Genomic DNA, 18,766 nt, shown 5'->3' with positions numbered 1-18,766 from the left:
TTTGGAGGAGCAGCTTTCCATTTTGCCTTGAATTGCAAACTCACATTAAAAAACATTAAGGATAATAAACTGGAAATTCAATTACCAGGCTTGAAGCCAGAACACCGCACACTCGATTTGGATTTGCATCTTAACTTATAGCTTGTTCTTGCCAATATTACTTACAATTCAGACCTTTGCTCATGGTATAAAAAGCACTTCATGAACAGATGATTTCTCCCCAAGTGCTTTTTGGTGGACCTGCCCAAATGTCAATTTGGGTATGAGTTTAAATTAGGAAGAAATTTAAAATATTTCTCTCTTTCATTTATAAGTTTTTATTTTTGCACTTTGGGAATCCAGAGAACTACAGGACAAGAGTTTCAAATTCTAACAGTGTTGAATGTCTCCTCTTGGATACCAATCAGGGTTTCTATTGGACCTACATTCTAATGGATTAGCAAACTCTCATGTGAAGATGTTAGTCACTTTCCCTAATGAAGATGATTCCTAATATGAGGGTTGGATAAAGAATAAGTGGATATGTGATAGCTCTGCCAAAGAAACCAACTTTGAGTATAAATTTTTGTTAAAATAAATGTTAGTTGAACCCACAGAGATAGAGGGTAGAATGATGGTTACCAGAGGCTGGGAAGGGAAGCAGGGAGAGGAGGAAAAAGTAGGAGTGGCTAATGGGTGCAGAAACATAGATAGAATGAATAAGACCTAGTATCTGATAGCACAACAAGGTGACTACAGTCAACAATAATTTATTGCATATTTTGACGTAACAGAAATAGTATAATGGAAACATTTGTAATCCAAAACAATAATAAATGATTGAGGTGATGGATATCCCATTTACCCAGATATGATTATTACATACTGTATGCCTGTATCAAAATATCTTATGTACCCCATAAATATATACATCTACTATGTATCCATAAAAATGAAAAATATAAAAATCTAAATAAAAAAGGACAAAAAAGGAGTATAAAGTTTTGGCTGGCTTTCAACATTTCATTAACTCAGGTATCCAGTTGCGAGTGTCCATGAATCTGGATAAATAACTGTAAAGTAGATCTTCTCAATCCCTGAAGCATAGTATGTCTTAGCCCTGAGGGGCACAGGCAGTACTTCCTAGGTGTAAACTGCAGCTCTGTCACTTAGCAACAGTGTCAATATAGACAAGTTGCTTAAACTTTTGTGCCTCAGTTGTCTCATCTATGAAATTAGTATGCAGATGAGAGAGATTCTTTTACAGGGTTGTGTAATGATTAAAAACTTAATCATGGGTGTAAAATTCTTAGAACAGTGCTTGGCACTGGTAAGCACTCAGTAAATATTAATTTTTATTGTTATCAGATGGGACTTGTAAAAGTTTTCAAGAATAATTACATGATTCTGCTTGGGATAGAGAAAACAGTGGTTTCTCTTTGGATGTCTTCCAGGAATTTTGGCTTCTCTCTAGAGCGGTGAATCTCAATCTTGGATGCATATTGGTATCACCTGGTGTCAAAGTATAATTTTCACAAGTTGAAAGCTTGACTCTCATACAAATGTATAGTGAGTACTTGCCAAAGAGCTATTTAATTCATATAAGGAGGGAGCCAGCAGGATAAGTTTCAACTGGTTCAAAGAGAACTAGAAAGACCAAGTAGACATAGATCCTGAAAGAATGCTGGAATAAGAGTGCTAGGTGAGTTACAAAATTGATTAATGTTCTATGGAGAAGGAAACCCTGTAATCTTGGAATTAGACAGAAATTATTTGCATCTCAGCTAGTGAAAAAGTATTTGCATTGTTAGTGTACCAGAATCTATTGCATTGCATGTGTCAGACTTTTCCAATAGTTGTCAAACTTCAGAACATGTCAGGGTTACCCAAGAATTTGTTAGAATTACAGAAACACAAGCTCTATTCTATTTGAATAAGCTTGGGCCTCTGTTTGTTCTACAAGGCAACATCTGCTTTTACGGAGTTGTGTAATATCCTAAGTAAATATCCTAGTAAATAGTAAAATAAATGAAGGTACATTCCCGTAAAGAATTAGGTAGTCTTTGGGCAGGCATGTTAAACAATCTTCCATCATGACAGTAAATGGCTGTGTAGTCATCTCTTAACTTATCTCCATGTTTTTGATTTTTTTTCTCAATACTGAGTTGCAATTAAAAAAACTACTTATGGCTAGGTACCATCCCCAGCTTCTGACTAATTGACCTTAAGTGTGACTTAGGAATCAAGGTCATAAAACTTCCCCAGATGATTCTAATATGCTGTCAAGGTTGACAGCCTCTGGTCTTTAAGTTTGCCTCATTTTCTGACTGCATTCTCCATTGTACGCAGTGTTAAGAACATAGTATGTACTCAATATTATGTATTAAAGACAATAAATTAAATGAGTACAGACCAATTTCGAATGACTTGAGTTGCAGTAGGCACAGATTTATTCGGCCAATCTTCAATAGAAGTGGACGCTTCCACAAGGATGGTTATCCCCTCCTCTGTTTCAGGAAGACAGCAGAGACTTCCCCAGTTAACATTCTTTGATAACTAGTACACCATTCACGCCACTGTACCCAATTTACAGGTCTCTTGGATGTGGCTAGACTATCTCTTCCTTCTCATCTGTTCTAGACATTCTTCTTTCAGTCAAACACAAATCTTACTTTTTTTCCTGGAACATAATGGAAATATTAATCATTTACAGAAGTCTTAAAAGGGAACCATCTTCACAGGGTAAAAATACTACTTTATTTGCTTCTGTTTTACTCTCACAACCTCAAAGGCTGTCATCATCACCGAATATTTTGCCACTTCAGGATTCTTACATCTTCCCCTCAAGGTGCAGCTTTCTGTATGGTGTTGCTGTAGGAAGTCAATAAGGTGAGTAGTTTAGGAAATGGACCCCTCAGCCCTCATTCCCTTATGAAGATCCATTCTTAAGGAACCATCAGTCTTTTCCTTTGGTTGTCTTTATTTCATTCTTCTCCTCCTCTTTGCTGTTGTTTGGTCATTCCATAAGCAGGAATGAAAATTATCTTCACTACTGTCACCAGAATTCTTTTGCTGGGAGGAAGCTGCTTGATGTAGGAAAATAGCATCCCTAAGTGCTTGGGTTCAAAATGAGGCTCTGAGGGCATGGCAGTGCATAGGACTTCGGCAAAGACAAGATAATGGCTGAGCTACATCAAAGAAAGTAGCTGCATCAAAGAGAGGTATTTGTTTCTGCTCCTGAGAGGGAGGACAGAAGACAAGGAGGAGCAGAGAAGAGACATGGTGATGGTGGAAATCTGGGCGCAGCACAAGGCTGGAGAGCTGGATAAAGGCTCTGGTGGCAGAGAAGCTAGGAGACTTGTGAGAACATGGCTGACTTTGCTCATAGCTCTTGGAATTGCTGTGGCATGAGTCCCACCTCTTTGTAACCCCACTCTCCACCTCTTCAGTAAAGTCTATTTCTCACATATATGTCTAAGGTGAATATGTGACCTATGTAAGTTATAAAAAGTCATATAGAATTTTATGCATGGATGAAGGTAACAGAGTCAACATACACGGAAATTACAGCCAACGCCAGGAGGAAACTGGGCTTATGGAAACCCAGGAGAGGATTTTGGATGTATTGAGATACTAGAGTGGAGTTCAAGGCAGTTCTATGTAGGGTTACACTGAATTCACCCTTTCTACAATGATTTAATGGAAAGATAAAGAGTAAATAGATCTCTACTAGATACTGTGCAGGATTCCAAGACCACAGAGACACCTCATCAAAGAACTAACAAGCTAGTGGAGGTGAGAGACATCTACAATGAGCTAAATCTTAACACCAGGAAGACTGTGTCTTAGAAATGCAGAATAAGAATAAATTCAAAGTAAGAAAGATCTCTTCTGATTAGGAAGACTGTGAAAGTCACATGGAAAAATGGCTCCTGAGCTGAATTTGGAAAACTAAATAGCACTTAGATGTGGGGATGAGAGAATAATAATAACCACCACCATCATCATCATCACATCAGTGTATAGATGGGGAAATACACCTACGTAACCACCACCCCTGTTAAGATATACAAAATATTTATCGCTTTAGTTTCCATATGACCCTATCCAAGTGACATCCCGTGACCCTTCACTCCAGACAAATACTCTGATTTCTGTCACCATGAATCAGATTTGTACATTATGCTGGCTGTTCGCTTGCATTATCTCATTTGATCCTCATAAAAGCCCTTTGATGTAAGTAAAATGACTGTCTCCATTATACAGATGAGAGGCCAGGCTTGATTTAGTAAGTAATTTGCTCCAAATCACATAGCTAGAATTTGGCAAAACTGGAACTTGAACCCAAAGCTAATTTTAAAGCCCAGACTCTTATCTAATTCACAGACAGAATAACAAAATAAGCAAGATGAAGGAAACTGTATAATATATCTGGACAATAGTGAGTAATCTGGTTACAGTATAAGGTGTATGAAGAAAGTAAAGTTTAGCTAAAATGTTCTGGTCTTCTATGGGTCTCTCTTCCATCCAGAAGTACTGTGTGTATCTGTAATCCTTCCACTTATAACTCTGACCCTTAAACCTGCAGGCTTCAGTCACCTTGTAGATGATTTTTACATGTCAAAAGTGTTCTATTTATGAGGCACAGGATAACTCCCAGGTGGCCCCGTTAAATAATAAGTGTTGATTTCATAGTATTTGCTGTTATTTATACATATGCATGTACACATTTGTACAGAAATAAATACACATTGTACACACGGGCATCTGTGCTGAAGTATGCAGCCAAGTGTCAGCACATTATCAGATTTAAATTAGCTGCCTGACTCTATTAATAGCCCTGGTTTTCCAGTTTCTGAAATTAAAGATCCCAGAACAGCTGGGCTAAAATCTGAAACAGAATGGAAGAATACAACCCTGTAAGCAGTAGTAGTTTGTCGATAACTGCTAAATAAAGTTTGTTGCTTCATAGGTTTGTGCAGATGCCTATAAAACAACCCTTGAAATGCTAAGTGCTTTTTAAAAACAGCATAATCTTCAACCAGGGAAAGGGGTTGATTATGCCTTATCAATCATTTTGAAAACCTTGCTGACATCCCATTAAAATTTGAAAGCAGGGCTGAATCCAGGAGCAGATAGTGTCCATGCAGGCCACGTGGCTTCATGAAAGGGCAGTAAGAAGCTTTCTACCCACTTATCAAAGTTTCTTTCCTGCCAGTTTATTATTTCTGGAATCCCAACATTAAACATTTGGACTTTTAAAATGCAATGCTGTCTTAGTTCATTCTGTGTTGCTATAAAAGAATACCTGAGACTGGATAATTTTTTTTTTTTTGAGAAGGAAGGGCTGGAGTGCAGTGGTACAATCTTGGCTCACTACCACCTCCTTCTCCTGGGTTGAAATGATTCTCCTGCCTCAGCCTCCTGAGTAGCTGGGATTACAGGCACCCGCCCAGCTAATTTTTTGTATTTTTAGTAGAAACAGGGTTTCACCATGTTGGCTAGGCTGGTCTCAAACTCCTGACCTTGTGATTCGCCCGCCTCAGCCTCCCAAAGTGCTGGAATTACAGGAGTGAGCCACCATGCTTGGCCCAAGGCTGGGTAATTTATAAAGAAAATGGTTCTGCATGGCTGTATTAGAAGCAAGACACCAGCATATGCTTCCGGTGAGGACCTTGGGAAGCTTCCAATCATCGTAGAGGGGGAAGAGAAGCCACATGTGTCACATGGTCAGTGAGGGAGCAAGAGAGAGAGGAAAGGGATGCCATGCCCTTATAAACACCCAGCTCTCTCAGGAAATAATGGAGTAAGGATTCACTCATTACCACAGGGCCCACACAAAGTCATTAATGAGGGATCCACCCCCACGGCCCAAACATCTCCCATTAGGTCCCACCTCCAACACTGGGGATCAAATTTCAACGTGATATTTGGAGGGGACAAACATCCAAACCATAACACAATTCAATCCAATATCCCTTCTACACTTGATTCCTTGACTCCCTAAGTACTATGTGCTCCTGCCTCACTGCTCTGTGAACGTGTAGTACGTGGTGTTTGCTCTGCCACTTAGTTCATGCTGTTGACTAACTCCATAAGCCCTTCCTTCTTTTGCTCGACAAAATGCCAGTCACTGTTCAAAGCTCCTCTCAAATCACCCATCTCATGACATTTTCAAGATACTCCTCCACTGTCTCCCTACCTGCCCAAGCAGAATAAATCACAACTGCCCTGATCTTCCCTTAGAACTGTGTTCTTGAACTATGGTCACAAGTGTTACATCTTTTCATGGTGTACGTCTCTTGCTAGAGTGAGATAACATTTTAGCTAAACTTTATTTTCTTCATATACCTTATACTGTAACCAAATTACTCGTATCTACTATGGCCTTAAAGTGTGACCCTGGGGCTGGGAATACTGGTTTTACCTGGGAGATAGAATATCAGAATTTCAGGTGATTCCTCAGATCTTCTGCATCACAAACTCATTTTACTAATATCCCAAGGTGGATTCACATAGAAACCAAGATTTGAGAGAGCCGCCCTAGAGGACAGAGAACATGGCTTAGTGAACCTGTACTCACTCATAGCACCAAGCAGGCTATGTATTCATATACAAATAGATGCAAGGAGCCACATGCCAGACACTGTATTAAGAGCCAATGATTTAAAATGACCAGGACATGAAGCATGTAAATTAGAGTACTTACAAGTGCAGTTAGAGGTTAGAATTCCACAGATGAAGTAAGAATAGGCCAAGTCAATTGAAAGCCCTGAAAAGGCTTTATAAGTCCGAGAAACACAAAACTGGAAATTATTCAATAGGTTCCTTTACTGTGGGACATCTCAGAGCACTTGAATGCATTTGTGACTTGTGACTCTTCAATGTGTATCATGCCTCAAACTTAATTAATCATAAAAAATATTTATACTTTTACTTATTTACTTACTTATGCATGGCCAATCTTGTGGGATTGTTTTTCAAAACATACGTTGGAAATCACTAGTCCACTTCCACATGTTTGGATTTTATTTTATTTGGCCTGGTGACAGTATTTGTAATGTCTTCCATAGTGAATGAACTATTGAACACCTAATTTTCTTCTCAACCAAATTGTAAGCTCTTGAAGAAGAAGGAGAATCTCACACTTACTTGTTTTTCTACTCCAGCTTTCACATTGCTACTCAATCAGAATTTGCTGACAGTTGTCCTGTGTCTGCCTTGCAACCAAGCAAAGCATGAAGGCAGGGTGGATTCTTGATTGAGAACAAGCTCCATGGGGTTTAACATAGTAAAGAATTTTAACATAGCAAGGAAGACACTTGAATGGGGATTGTAATCCTGGCTCAGGTCCTAGCTATGTTGATTTTGAACTGGTCACTTACCTTCTCTAGGTACTAACATTCATTTCATGTGTCAAGCATAGCTACTGTGCGACTGTGTCCTATGGTGTCAGGATCTGCAAGTTTATGAGTCTTCAACAGATATGAGGCAGGCTGATGGCTCATGCCTCTACTCCCAGCACTTTGGAAGGCTGAGGCAGGCGGATTAACTGAGGTCAGGAGTTCAAGACCAACCTGGCCAACGTGGTGAAAACCCTTCTCTACAAAATTTCAAAAATTAGCCAGGTGTAGTGGTGCGTGCCTATAATCTCAGTTACTCAGAAGGCTGATGCAGGGAGAATTGCTTGAACCTGGGAGGCAGAAGTTGCAGTGAGCCAAGATCATGCCATTATACTCCTGCCTGGGATACAGAGTGAGACTCAGTCTCAAACAAACAAACAACAGTAACAACAACAACAAAAACAAAGAAACCAGATCTGAGATACAAGTACAGACATTAGAATTGAATTTTAGGGAAAATTCTTTACTCTGCTTTTCTGAAAATAGCTTTTGAAAATTAGAAACAATCAATATCTTAGGATGATTTATATGAGAGCCATTCCAGAGGCTATAAGATGCATACAAAATCTTCTGGAGAGAGCTTTTTCAGGCCTGACATTCTTTTATCTGTAAAATGGGAATAATGACATTGGTTTCCCTTTGTCTTTATTCATTTGGGACTTTAATAAATCTGATAAGATTTAGCTTTTAAAAGCAGCTACTAAAATATAAAATTAGACTATAATCACAACAACAAAATGTTGAATATGCACTGAATTCTAAAGTATTATTAACACAAGACTAAAAAATCATACCATACGCTTATTTAACATGGGTCTTCCAAGTTACTCAAAGCACTTCACCCTGGCTACCTGAAATATTAGTATCCTCATTTTATGGATGGAGGAACAGAAGTGCAGATTGGGGGTAGCTTAGTCAAAAACCACGGATGTCCTATTCTGAGCTGGGCATTGTCCCTGGGTCTCATGTTTCCCAGTCTGGCCTATTACCCTCCAAGAGGTATGCAAATAATGTTCATTTTGACCTTCAGCCTGGTTGATAAAAGCTGTCTCCTCCCTGAAATATGTTTATGTGCAGGGTGAGTTGCATATTTATATGATTTCCTGAAACCTGCAGATAAACAATGATAATTGGAAATGGCCAGTGTGCATTGGCAGATTTGAAATACTGTAGCACTTAATGTAAGTATGAATGCTTCTCATGATAAGCAGCCTTCACTTACCCGAAATTGAGGCCCGTGATTAACTGGCAATTGGCTAATATTAATTATGAAGCATGCCCTATAAATCTCTCTGCTGATGGGACCCCGGGCAGGTCTGAGACCAGCCTAGGTCTGCAGGGGGACTGAGTTGGGAACACTCAGGAGAGCCAGGTACCCTCCCTCTCAGTTCATATCTGCTTCCTGGTTCCTGGCAGCCCCAACTGCATGTATTTCAAGCTCCATTTCCATCTCAGTGAGGTTATGTCCAATGTGATTGTACCTTCCCCCATCAGGGCCCATCTACCAACCTTGCTGTTTTATCTCCCCCTTGGCCTCCAACATGGGAGGACTTGTAGAGCCTTATGATGTGCTAAATATTAATATTCACTAACTTGCTCCAGGGAGCTACGCTTCGCCGAGCACATTTTCACCTGAAAGGAGTTGTTTAATATAAACATTTGGTTAACATTCTGTACATTTGAAAGTATTTTATCAGCATTGGTGTAGGACCAAAAGTCATTTAAATTCAATGGGAACTGATTACGCGCCCAGAATCAGTCCTTTCCAAAAGAGTATGTTTCCCCCCAATATAATGTATACGTTATCAAACTCACTTACACGGTTGATGGGAACACTTTGTGGACAAACCTGCAGCCCTGCATTTCTTCTGACTAAGTATTCATCAGCTCTGATGCTGGTGTTAAATGGGGAAAATATTATACAATATTGCTTTAAAAGCTGTCTAAATATAATTATCAACATCCCTGGAGTGATAATAATTATCATTTCAAGAGTTCATCAGAGGAAACACATGGTTTGATGAGGATCCTCTATTCTCGAGTTACTGCCCCTTCACAGAAAAAGAATACAATAATGTTTCTCTCCTTCTTTACCCGTCTGAACAACCTTAGCTCTCTGAACTGTATTTTGGTCAATTTTTCTTACATGTATCTCTGTTACACTCATTATCGCAAAGAACTGTTAGGTAGACAAACAAGCAGCTCCAATAAGGGTTGGAATAGATAAATGAAAACTACATTCCTATGTGTCTACTGAGATTTACCGGAATTACATTCCAGATTTTTGGTAAAGTTTTCACAAAAGCAATTGTTTCTTTCTACTTAAGGTCCCTGTTGGATACTGATTTTTCTTTCAACTTTTTTTTTTAAACTGGGAAATATAACTTACTGGAGAATAAATTGAAATATATAAATATATATATATATATATACACACACCTATATACACACACATATATATTTCTTCTTCAAGACCTTACAAAGTGGTTGAGAAGAACAATTAGATGTTCAATACTTCATTCATTACAACAGACAATTCAGATACTGTCACCAGGCCAAACAAAAGGAAATCTAGACATATATTTATATGTACACATAACAAAGAAAAATCTGCATGGCCACTACCCACCTACTTTTTGATAGCAACTCTCTTCCTACCCTATATTTTACCATAGGGTATACTATATTCTTTTTTTTATTGCATTTTAGGTTTTGGGGTACATGTGAAGGACATGCAAGATTGTTGCATAGGTGCACACGTGGCAGTGTGATTTGCTGCCTTCCAGATAGCATGGGGAGAAATGCCAGATATAGGTGAAGGGGAGGTATACGATAGTCTTAAGTGTAAGAATAAGTTTACTATATTCTTAAGTGTAACTGGAGTTTGTTCATTTTCAATGATGATAAATGGATTTTTGGATGAATTGTCAATAATGTTGACAGGCACTTGGGAAATTTCTGTTTGGGGCTTTTAGAAGCTATGGTGCTGGGATCATCCTCATTGGTGTATATACACAATTGTATGCATATCTTGGAGTATAACTGTTGGGTAATAATTTTTGCATTTCTTTTGTTTTATTGGATAATGCCCAACTGTTTTCCAAAGTGGCAGCAGCAGCTTTTATTCCTCCCAGCAGCATATGAGAGTTCTAGGTGTCTCACATCTTCATTAATACTTGATATTGCTGAAATTTTAAATTTGAGCCAATCTGGTGAGTGCATAGTGGTATCCTATTACAGTTTTAATTTGCATTTCTCTGGATATGGATGAGATTAAACACATTTTTGATCTGTTGAAATACGGATATGGATATTGAGATATATTGAGATATGGATGTGGATGAGATTAAACACATTTTGACTGTTGGGGATTCTTTGGTGACGTGTCTCTTCAAGCCCTTTGCCCATATGTGGAGTGGGCTGTCTGGCTGATTTGGTGATTTGATAAAAGAATGACAGCCCTATTATTGTGTATATGTACAAAGTACTCAGCATTGCCATCTGCAACTTTTACACAATTTAACCATGATAAAGACAAAATCATGAATAGTGTACGTTGCCTAGCTTAAGTCTGCTGGTTTGGATATTCTTATGTATTTCCATAGTGAAAAAAATAGGAATTACTGAAGACTACCATTAGGGTCATATCTCAACATCAAAAGTCCTTTGCTTGTAGTTGGAAGGGTACTTCAAGGACCATTTAGATTGCTGTAGCAGGGATTTAATAATGCATACCATAGAGTTCCAGAAAAAAATAAATTTCTCTATCAGTGAATAGCCAACTTACTCACAGGACCTTGGAAGAATACCAAAAAGTAATCTCTTGGATACAAAAAACACTCATTAGTGCTCTGACAGTGGGAACACTGGCGTCCTAATTGGCAACATAACCACATACATGACAGTCACAATGAGTCAGACCATGAAACACTCAGCCCAGAATTATTTATGGGGAGAGAGAGTTGGGCGAGAATATGCCCAACTCACCCTCTGAGATGCTGCTTCAAATTGTCCAGACACCATCAAATTCTAGAACTCTTTCAGGATTTATCTCCTACAAGTAAACACTTCTTGATTCTATCGGTGATCTTAGAATCCACACATTCCCTCTCTGTGTCTCAAGTTCCAGTCTCTAAGAAAGGTCACTGGTGATTCCAGTTGCCTGATCCTCCCCAAAGAATGTGTCTCTTCTTGACTACAAATCTTTTAAAAATCACTTCATAGGCCATGTTTTAACTTATAGAGGACTGTATTTGGGTTAGATGCTGTTGGGATACTGGGGTAGTGGCTTCCATGTAAAAATCCTTTGCAAATATGTTTGAATAAAGGACATGGCTATGGCATGTGTTCACTGTCAGGCCCAGAACAGAGGCTCATATGATAACTTGCTGCTAATAGGACCCTTGGAATAGGTGGGGCTGCACAGCTCCTTCTGCTCTCTTCTCTTTTTATGATGGAATCAGTTGACTTGAAGCTGAACATATGGCAACTGTTGTCATATTACAGAAACCATTCCCTCTGCCATGGCAACCAATGAATCAATGCACACTAAGGGCTTGGGCTTACTCAATAAACACACAATGGCGTAATGTACAGGCATTTTGTTTGTTGTTTTTAGAAGCATTTAGAATAGCTGTAGATAATTAATATGTTTCTTTAAACACATATCTCAAGTCTTTCTGTTAAGAGAGATGCTTGGAATTTATGTATCTTGTTTTATTTCATTTCCAAAGCAATTTCTTAATGAAAACACATTTTATTTCCAAATTTCAGGGATATTATTCATCCCTGAATTCACTGGATTCAATTCTGTTTTCTCCCAAAGATCTTTGAAATTAATTCACCAATATATTGTTGCTAAATTCGATACCCAAGAAATAGCACAGGGATTAGAAGAACTGTCCTGATGCATCTAATAGCTATAGACTAAATAATTTGGCTCAGGAGTGATGAGGATATCAGACACATGCATTCTGCTTAGTATTTTAAGGGTACATGTTTAGTTTTGCTCCCGTGTTCATCTTGGTGCATTCTTTCCTTGCTCAGTTTCGAAGGAAAATTGCATCCTATTGTCTATACAAAAGTAGTTCCATTACATAAAGGGTTGGAGGGGGAAGAAATAAAAGGGGGAAAATTTCTATGAGAAAGCATTGCCAGGGGCTGTTTCTTCAGGCTTTACATAATCTCATTCCAAGAAAAACCAAGCCAAAGTGTTGAAAGGAGCAATAACTGGGACTGGGAGGCATACAAGTTTGGTTTCCACTTCTGTCTTACTTTCATTGTTACAAGCCCCTCAGACAGAGCTGGGTAGAACAGGCTATGGTGCAAAAGGCCTTTCTGGATGAAATCCATGTTTCTTTAACCCTCAGCAGTGTGCTGTTTTCTCTGTGTCATGCTCACCCATTAGCATTTTAATCTAGCTTCATATGGCACTACTCTGCAGATGGAATTGCTTTCTTGCCTTTGTTTGTTGTATGAGTGACAAACATGATGGCATTTTCATGATTGGGAAAATGCCATGAAGTTGTAAAAATGAGGTGACTTCTTCTTGCCAAGCCGCAAGGAATGGGAAAGCAGAAATGGCTCCAATAAAGACTGCAAATGTTCCCAATATTAAAATGCTAAGGAGACTTTCTCTGATCAAAATGAGAAGGTCTGGTGGAGCCTAGAGACTCAGACATGATCCTGAATTTCTCTGTCTTCTAAATGCGATGTGGCTCATCCGACGCTTCAGGAAGTCATTCAATCAATCCTTTCTTTAATATGGACATCTCCGTCTTTCTGTGGCTTCTAAGAAGCATTGGAAAATAAGATACATATTTACATATTGCTTTGGTGGCATAATGGTGAGTTGGTAGGCTGTTCACTCTTAATAAAACTACTTTCAAATATTGAAGGGTTTCTGTTTTGTGACTTCATCACTCCTTGAGGTCTGTACATTCTAACTTACATTTACCTGGTATTTCCCAAGAAATTGCATATGGATTGGGTCTGTAAGTAAACAACCTCCCAATAGGAGACTTTAAGTAGAAAAAAAAATGACAGTTTTGGGGATGGGAAGCAAAGAAAGTATTGATAAAAAGACTCAAACTCTGTCAAATATTTTTAGACATTTATTCTGAGCCAAATATGACTGACCATGGCCTGTGACAGTCCTCAGGAGGTTCTGAGAACATGTGCCCAAGGTGGTTAGCGTACAGCTTGGTTTTATATGTTTTAGGGAGCCATGAGACGTCAATCAATTACATTTAAGAAATACATTGGTTTCGTTCAGAAAGGCGGGACAACTCAAAGTGGGGGCTTCTAGGCTATAGGTAAATTTAAACATTTTCTGGTTGACAATTGGTTGAGTTTATCTGAAGATCTGAGATCAAAGGAAATGTTGAGGTTAAGATAAAGGATTGTGGAGATCAATTTTTATTGTGCAGAGGAAGCTCTCAGATAGCAGACTTCAGAGACAGCAGGTTGTAAAATGTTTCTTATTGGACCTGAAAGGGTGCCTGGCTCTTAATTGATTGTCTCCTGGATCTGGAAAGGAAGGAAAAGAAAACAAAGGGGAAAAGGGATTCTCTATAGAATGTGGATTTTTCCCACAACAGACTTTGCAGGGCAATTTCAAGATGTGGCAAGGAAATATATTTTGGGGTAAAACATTTTGATCTTTTTCCTCGTTATGCCAGAGTCAGACTGGAAAGTAAATTACAATATACAGGGTTAAATAAAACCCATCTAATGAGAATGTATGGTTTGTAGGGCATGACTCCCCAGACCCCTTAGAAATTTGAGCAAGATAAAAAAAAAATCAGAGCTTAGTCTTCAAAACGGTCTTATAAAGGCTGTCTCTTTTCTATACAGTGTATATTCCTAAGCACTCTTTATCTTGTTTTAATATTTGTTGAGATGTCTTCAGGTGATGTGTACAGTCTAAGTCATGAATAGCCAAAACCTGTTCAACACACCTCCAATCACCATCCTGAGTTCATGAAAGACATAGCTAATCAAGCACAATACTCTTTCTTACTGAACCACAACACAGTCTCAGAATATTTTTCAGGGTGACATTGCATGCAGACTCTACCAGTTGATCGGGGTTGCAATGCAAGATGAAATAACCTACCCTACCCGGTCTGGGCTCAGCCGGTGATGTGGTTCCTCTTCTTAGGATGAGTGGCCAGGCATAGAAAACAACCTTAGTATGGAAAATATAAATATTCAACCTTTTCCGCAGCTCCTTCCTCCTTCTGCTTCTAGTAAAGCATTACAGGCACCTTTGACAGGCAAACATAGTTTCTTCTGTCTCATTCCAGGTTACCTCCTCCCTTACGTCCTTATGCCTTCTCTCAGCATTCCTCAAGGATTTGGGTTGCTTTCTCATGGTGCATCCTCTAATCCCTAATGGAGTTCTGGGTCTACAGGCATGGTAGGCAGAATTCTGAGATGGTCTTGGCAATTCTTGCCCCACTAGTGTTCACATTCTTTACTCTCATAACTAAGTTGCCTACTATGACAAAGATGAAGGGATTCTGCAGATGTAATTAAGGTCCCAAAGAAGTTGATTTTGATTTAATCACAAGAAAGATTATCATGGAGGGCCTGATCTAATCAGGTGAGTTGTTCAAAGGCCAGGACTTTTATAAAGAAAGAAACAGAAATTCTGCTTGTCTTGAAGGATTACAGTCCCATACTAAGCTACCTGTGCAAAGGGCCAAATGGCAAGGGCCTGAGAGCAGCCTCTAGCTGCTGAAAGCAGTCCCTGGCCAACAGCCAGCAAGAAAATGGGAACCTCAGTCATACAGTCACAAGAAAATAAATTCTTCCAACGATCTGGAGGAGCTTGGTGGTGGACATTTATGTGGTTTGTCTCCAGATGATGATGTAAATGACCAACATCTTGTTTTCAGCTTTGTGGGTACCCAGCTAAAACATGTCAGGCTCCTGACCCACAAAACCTGTGAGGTAATGAATTTATGGTGTTAAGCCACTAAGTTTGTAGCCATTCATTGTGTAGTAATAGAAAATGAAGGCATGATCTACTTGACCCTTTCTACTGTCTCTCAAAATCAGCAAATGGTTTCTTTTGAGTGTCTTACTGTTTTTTCCTATGGGAAAAGTAGCATAGTATAAGAACAACAACCAGTGATAATATTGAAGGAATTAAAGAAATTTCACAAGCTCTTATGTCACAATAGTTATTTCTAGTCTATATGAAGACCTAGAGATGGGATCATCCCTCCCACTCTTCTTCATTCCCCTGGGGCAGATACTGCTTGTCCAAAGATGGAATGGGTGGAATCCCTGCCTTAGGAAATACCCAGTGGTGATGTAAGGTGAGCCTTGTCTTAGAGAAAATCTTAACAGCCCCAAAGCCCTCCTTGGTGAATTCTCTTATTTGCAAGTGTTAAAGTGATTTACCCTGCCTTTAACCCCACTCCCTGATATTTTCCATGTACTCCTTATCTCCTTTATGAAGGGGCACTGCTTTCTTCAAGCCATTTAGTAAGAAATGAACATTATTAATCATTTACATTTTGAGAAGCTGCAGACAAGAGTCTGTTTTTTCATGTGTCATTCATTGCTTGGGGTAGCCAAGTTTATCATATATACCTATCACAGAATTTCTTACGATGGATAAATGGACCCTCTCTTTTTTTCTGGAAAGATCTTTTTGAGTCATTTTTATTTGGGACTTCTGTTAACTTATACTCTAAATTGGGGAGTGATAATATAATAATTTTACCTACTTCATAAGGTTTTGTGAATATTCAATGAGGAAATATGTGATAAGTTCCTAGCACCATAAAGCACATAACACATGCTTAATAAATCTTAGCCATTGTCATGATGATTATATTCAATATCTAGTATGCTTCCAGCAGTGTGCAAGTCCTTCAAGAGGGAAAGCAAAAATTATTTTGTACCAGCTGCATATGTCACAATAGAGACCTTTAGGTTCAACATCACAATGCCTCTGTCATTCGGCAGTGGGTGGGGCTTGGAGACAGACTATAAATTGGGGCACCTGAGCTTGCAGAATCCAGACAACCAAACTCCATCAATCAAGAGAAATTTAATCCAGGGAGGTAGGGTAGGGGGTTGAGATCAAGAGGCGTAGTTTACAAAAATCTCTATTTTGCATTTTTTCTAGACTACTGGAGAAATAAGGGAATAGAGTGAATGGTTATAAAATTTCAGAATCATGAAAGTTTAATCTGAGAGTCCCAGTTGATTATGAAGACCATGGGATATTGGTATTGGGTACTTAAAATATGCCAAATTGGAAAAAATTATGGGTTTGTCAGAGTTTCTTCTCTTTCTAGGCATGTAGAAGGGCCTATTTATATCATCAGGTTGCCAGTTCTGTATATATACATGTGGGTACACACATGCATAATATACCATAAGGCAGCATAGCTGATCACAGACCTTAAGGTATGTTTCTTTGTCCTTTATATCAGTTCACAAATTATAAGTAGGCAAGAAGCGTCACCTTATAGACCTTCGATTTTCAGTTTTCTGCTGTTTGGTCTGTATACTCTTTGTGTTTTACATTTTTAGCCCTTTGAAAAAATGTCATCCTTTTCCCAGGGTTCTTCTGCTCACTGGGTCAGAAGCATCCAATTTCCTGTCCTCAGTTGCAGTTCAGCCATGTTAATACTAAAAGTATAAGAATATCATAATCCCAGAGTGATATAAAGACCTTTCCAAGGAAGATGAGATACCCGGAGGCTGTGAAGGAGAAGTCTGAAGGATTTGACCACGTTAAAATGAAAAGCTTCGGTTAGCAAAACACCAGAAACAAATTCAAAAGATAAAATACACTCTGGAGAAGCCCATTCTCTCAACACATCTGACAGTTCACAAAGAGCAACTGCAGTACAGCTTAAAAAATGAAGAAAATGGTAGGAAAATAGGCAATGTGCACTGACACAATATATAAGAAGAAACAGGAATGCCCAATTAACCAACAAAAAGCTGCTCAATCCTAACAAGTGAAGATAAAAGCTTAGTAAAGATGAAAATTTATTGAAGATAAAAATGGATACTCTGGCCACACATAAAAGCATTGTTGGTAAGAGAGTGGGGTAATTGACATGCTCCTGGGACATAATAGGCATTCAAACAATTTCTAATGAGTGAATACACTGGGGGTATCCACCAGGAATAGCAAAAAAAAAAAAAAACCACCAATGCCTGAGTTTGTAGTCCAGAGTTTGAGCAGTGGTCTAACAAGGCAGAGGCTCTCCCTGTGCCACAGGCTCCACCTCTTAAGCAAAGAAGCATACCTTATTTTGGTAACTCATCCAAATAACAGAACTTTTTTTTTTAAATAATCTTATAGCATTTATTTGGTTAAGTCTGAGGCAGAACCTTTTTCTCCTTTGTAGTATCTTTGTTTTGTTCTGTTTTAATCCTTGAAGTTTATTACCAAATTACATCTTGGTGATTTTTCAGGATATGGATAGGCCTTTCTATTCTCAATTAAGTCTTTCTTTCCTTTAATTCAGGAATCTTTTAATCATGTCTTAATTTATTTTTCTGTCATCCCTCCCCATGCCATAAGCTACCAGTCACTGTACGTGTTGGAGCTCTCTTTATTGTGGCATAGATCTCTAATGTCATATCTTTAGTCATTATTTTGTGTCAGAGATTTCTGTTCTTCCAGGGACATCTGGCAATGTCTAGAAACACGCTACTGGCACCTATAGAAATGCCAGTGGCTTCTAATGGGTAGAGGCTAAAGATGCTGCTTAAACATCCAGGACAGCCACTGCCACAACAAAGACTAATTCAGTCCAAAAATGTCCATAGTGCTGAGGAGGAGAAACCCTGTCCTAGGGTCAAGGCTGGATGCTGATAAGACTAATTTCAAGTGATTTCAAATGATTGTGGGGAAAATACCCAGAACTTGACAGGAGCAATATGTAGATACTTCCTCCTGTAAATCATATTTCCCTAATGCTAATGCTGGAGCATTTGGAAGTATGTGTATAAATATTTGAAGCACAAAACCAGAGAGATGCCCTTATGTATTTAGCTTCTAGTTTTAAATAATAGATACTACAATAAACCTTGATTATCTGACATGCTCTGTGTTTGTGCTTTTTGTGTGGGTTACATTTTCTAGTTAATGAACGTTTAACCACAATATATATTCGTTTCAAGTTTTGTTTTTCAAAAAGGTAGCATTTTCTAACTGAGGTGCTTGCAATGTCCCTGGATCATGAAGTAAGTTGAAAACCCTTAAATCCTGTATGAATGAAGGAGGGGAGAGTATTATGGTTATGAACACAACTTTTTCTAGGTATCAGATTGGACTAAAATGCTAACTGAACACAATGTTAGAATTTCTGAAAGTGATTTTAAAAATAAAAGTCAACATCTAA

General features: G+C 38.6%; 2 long non-coding RNA genes across 2 annotated transcripts; one reads left to right on the top strand and one right to left on the bottom strand.

Annotated features, from left to right (window-relative positions):
• Positions 1-2,406: 2,406 nt before the first annotated feature.
• Positions 2,407-16,246, bottom strand: LOC105714109 (uncharacterized). Its single transcript, XR_001106741.2, has 4 exons — positions 16,124-16,246; positions 6,407-6,522; positions 5,363-5,371; positions 2,407-3,167 (listed from the first exon to the last, which is right to left on the bottom strand). It is a non-coding gene; the product is annotated as an uncharacterized LOC105714109 (long non-coding RNA).
• Positions 16,247-16,418: 172 nt separating this feature from the next.
• LOC105714110 (uncharacterized) lies at positions 16,419-18,459 on the top strand. The gene is made up of 3 exons (XR_010344772.1): positions 16,419-16,462; positions 16,700-16,811; positions 16,968-18,459. It is a non-coding gene; the product is annotated as an uncharacterized LOC105714110 (long non-coding RNA).
• Positions 18,460-18,766: the final 307 nt, after the last annotated feature.

The sequence above is a fragment of the Aotus nancymaae genome, unplaced genomic scaffold (assembly GCF_030222135.1).
Source record: "Aotus nancymaae isolate 86718 unplaced genomic scaffold, 86718_ANA_hifiasm-v0.15.2.pri h1tg000030l, whole genome shotgun sequence".
Lineage (NCBI taxonomy): Eukaryota > Metazoa > Chordata > Mammalia > Primates > Aotidae > Aotus > Aotus nancymaae.
Note: the sequence above shows the minus strand (reverse complement) of the source record. Positions and strands in the feature narration are given on the sequence as shown.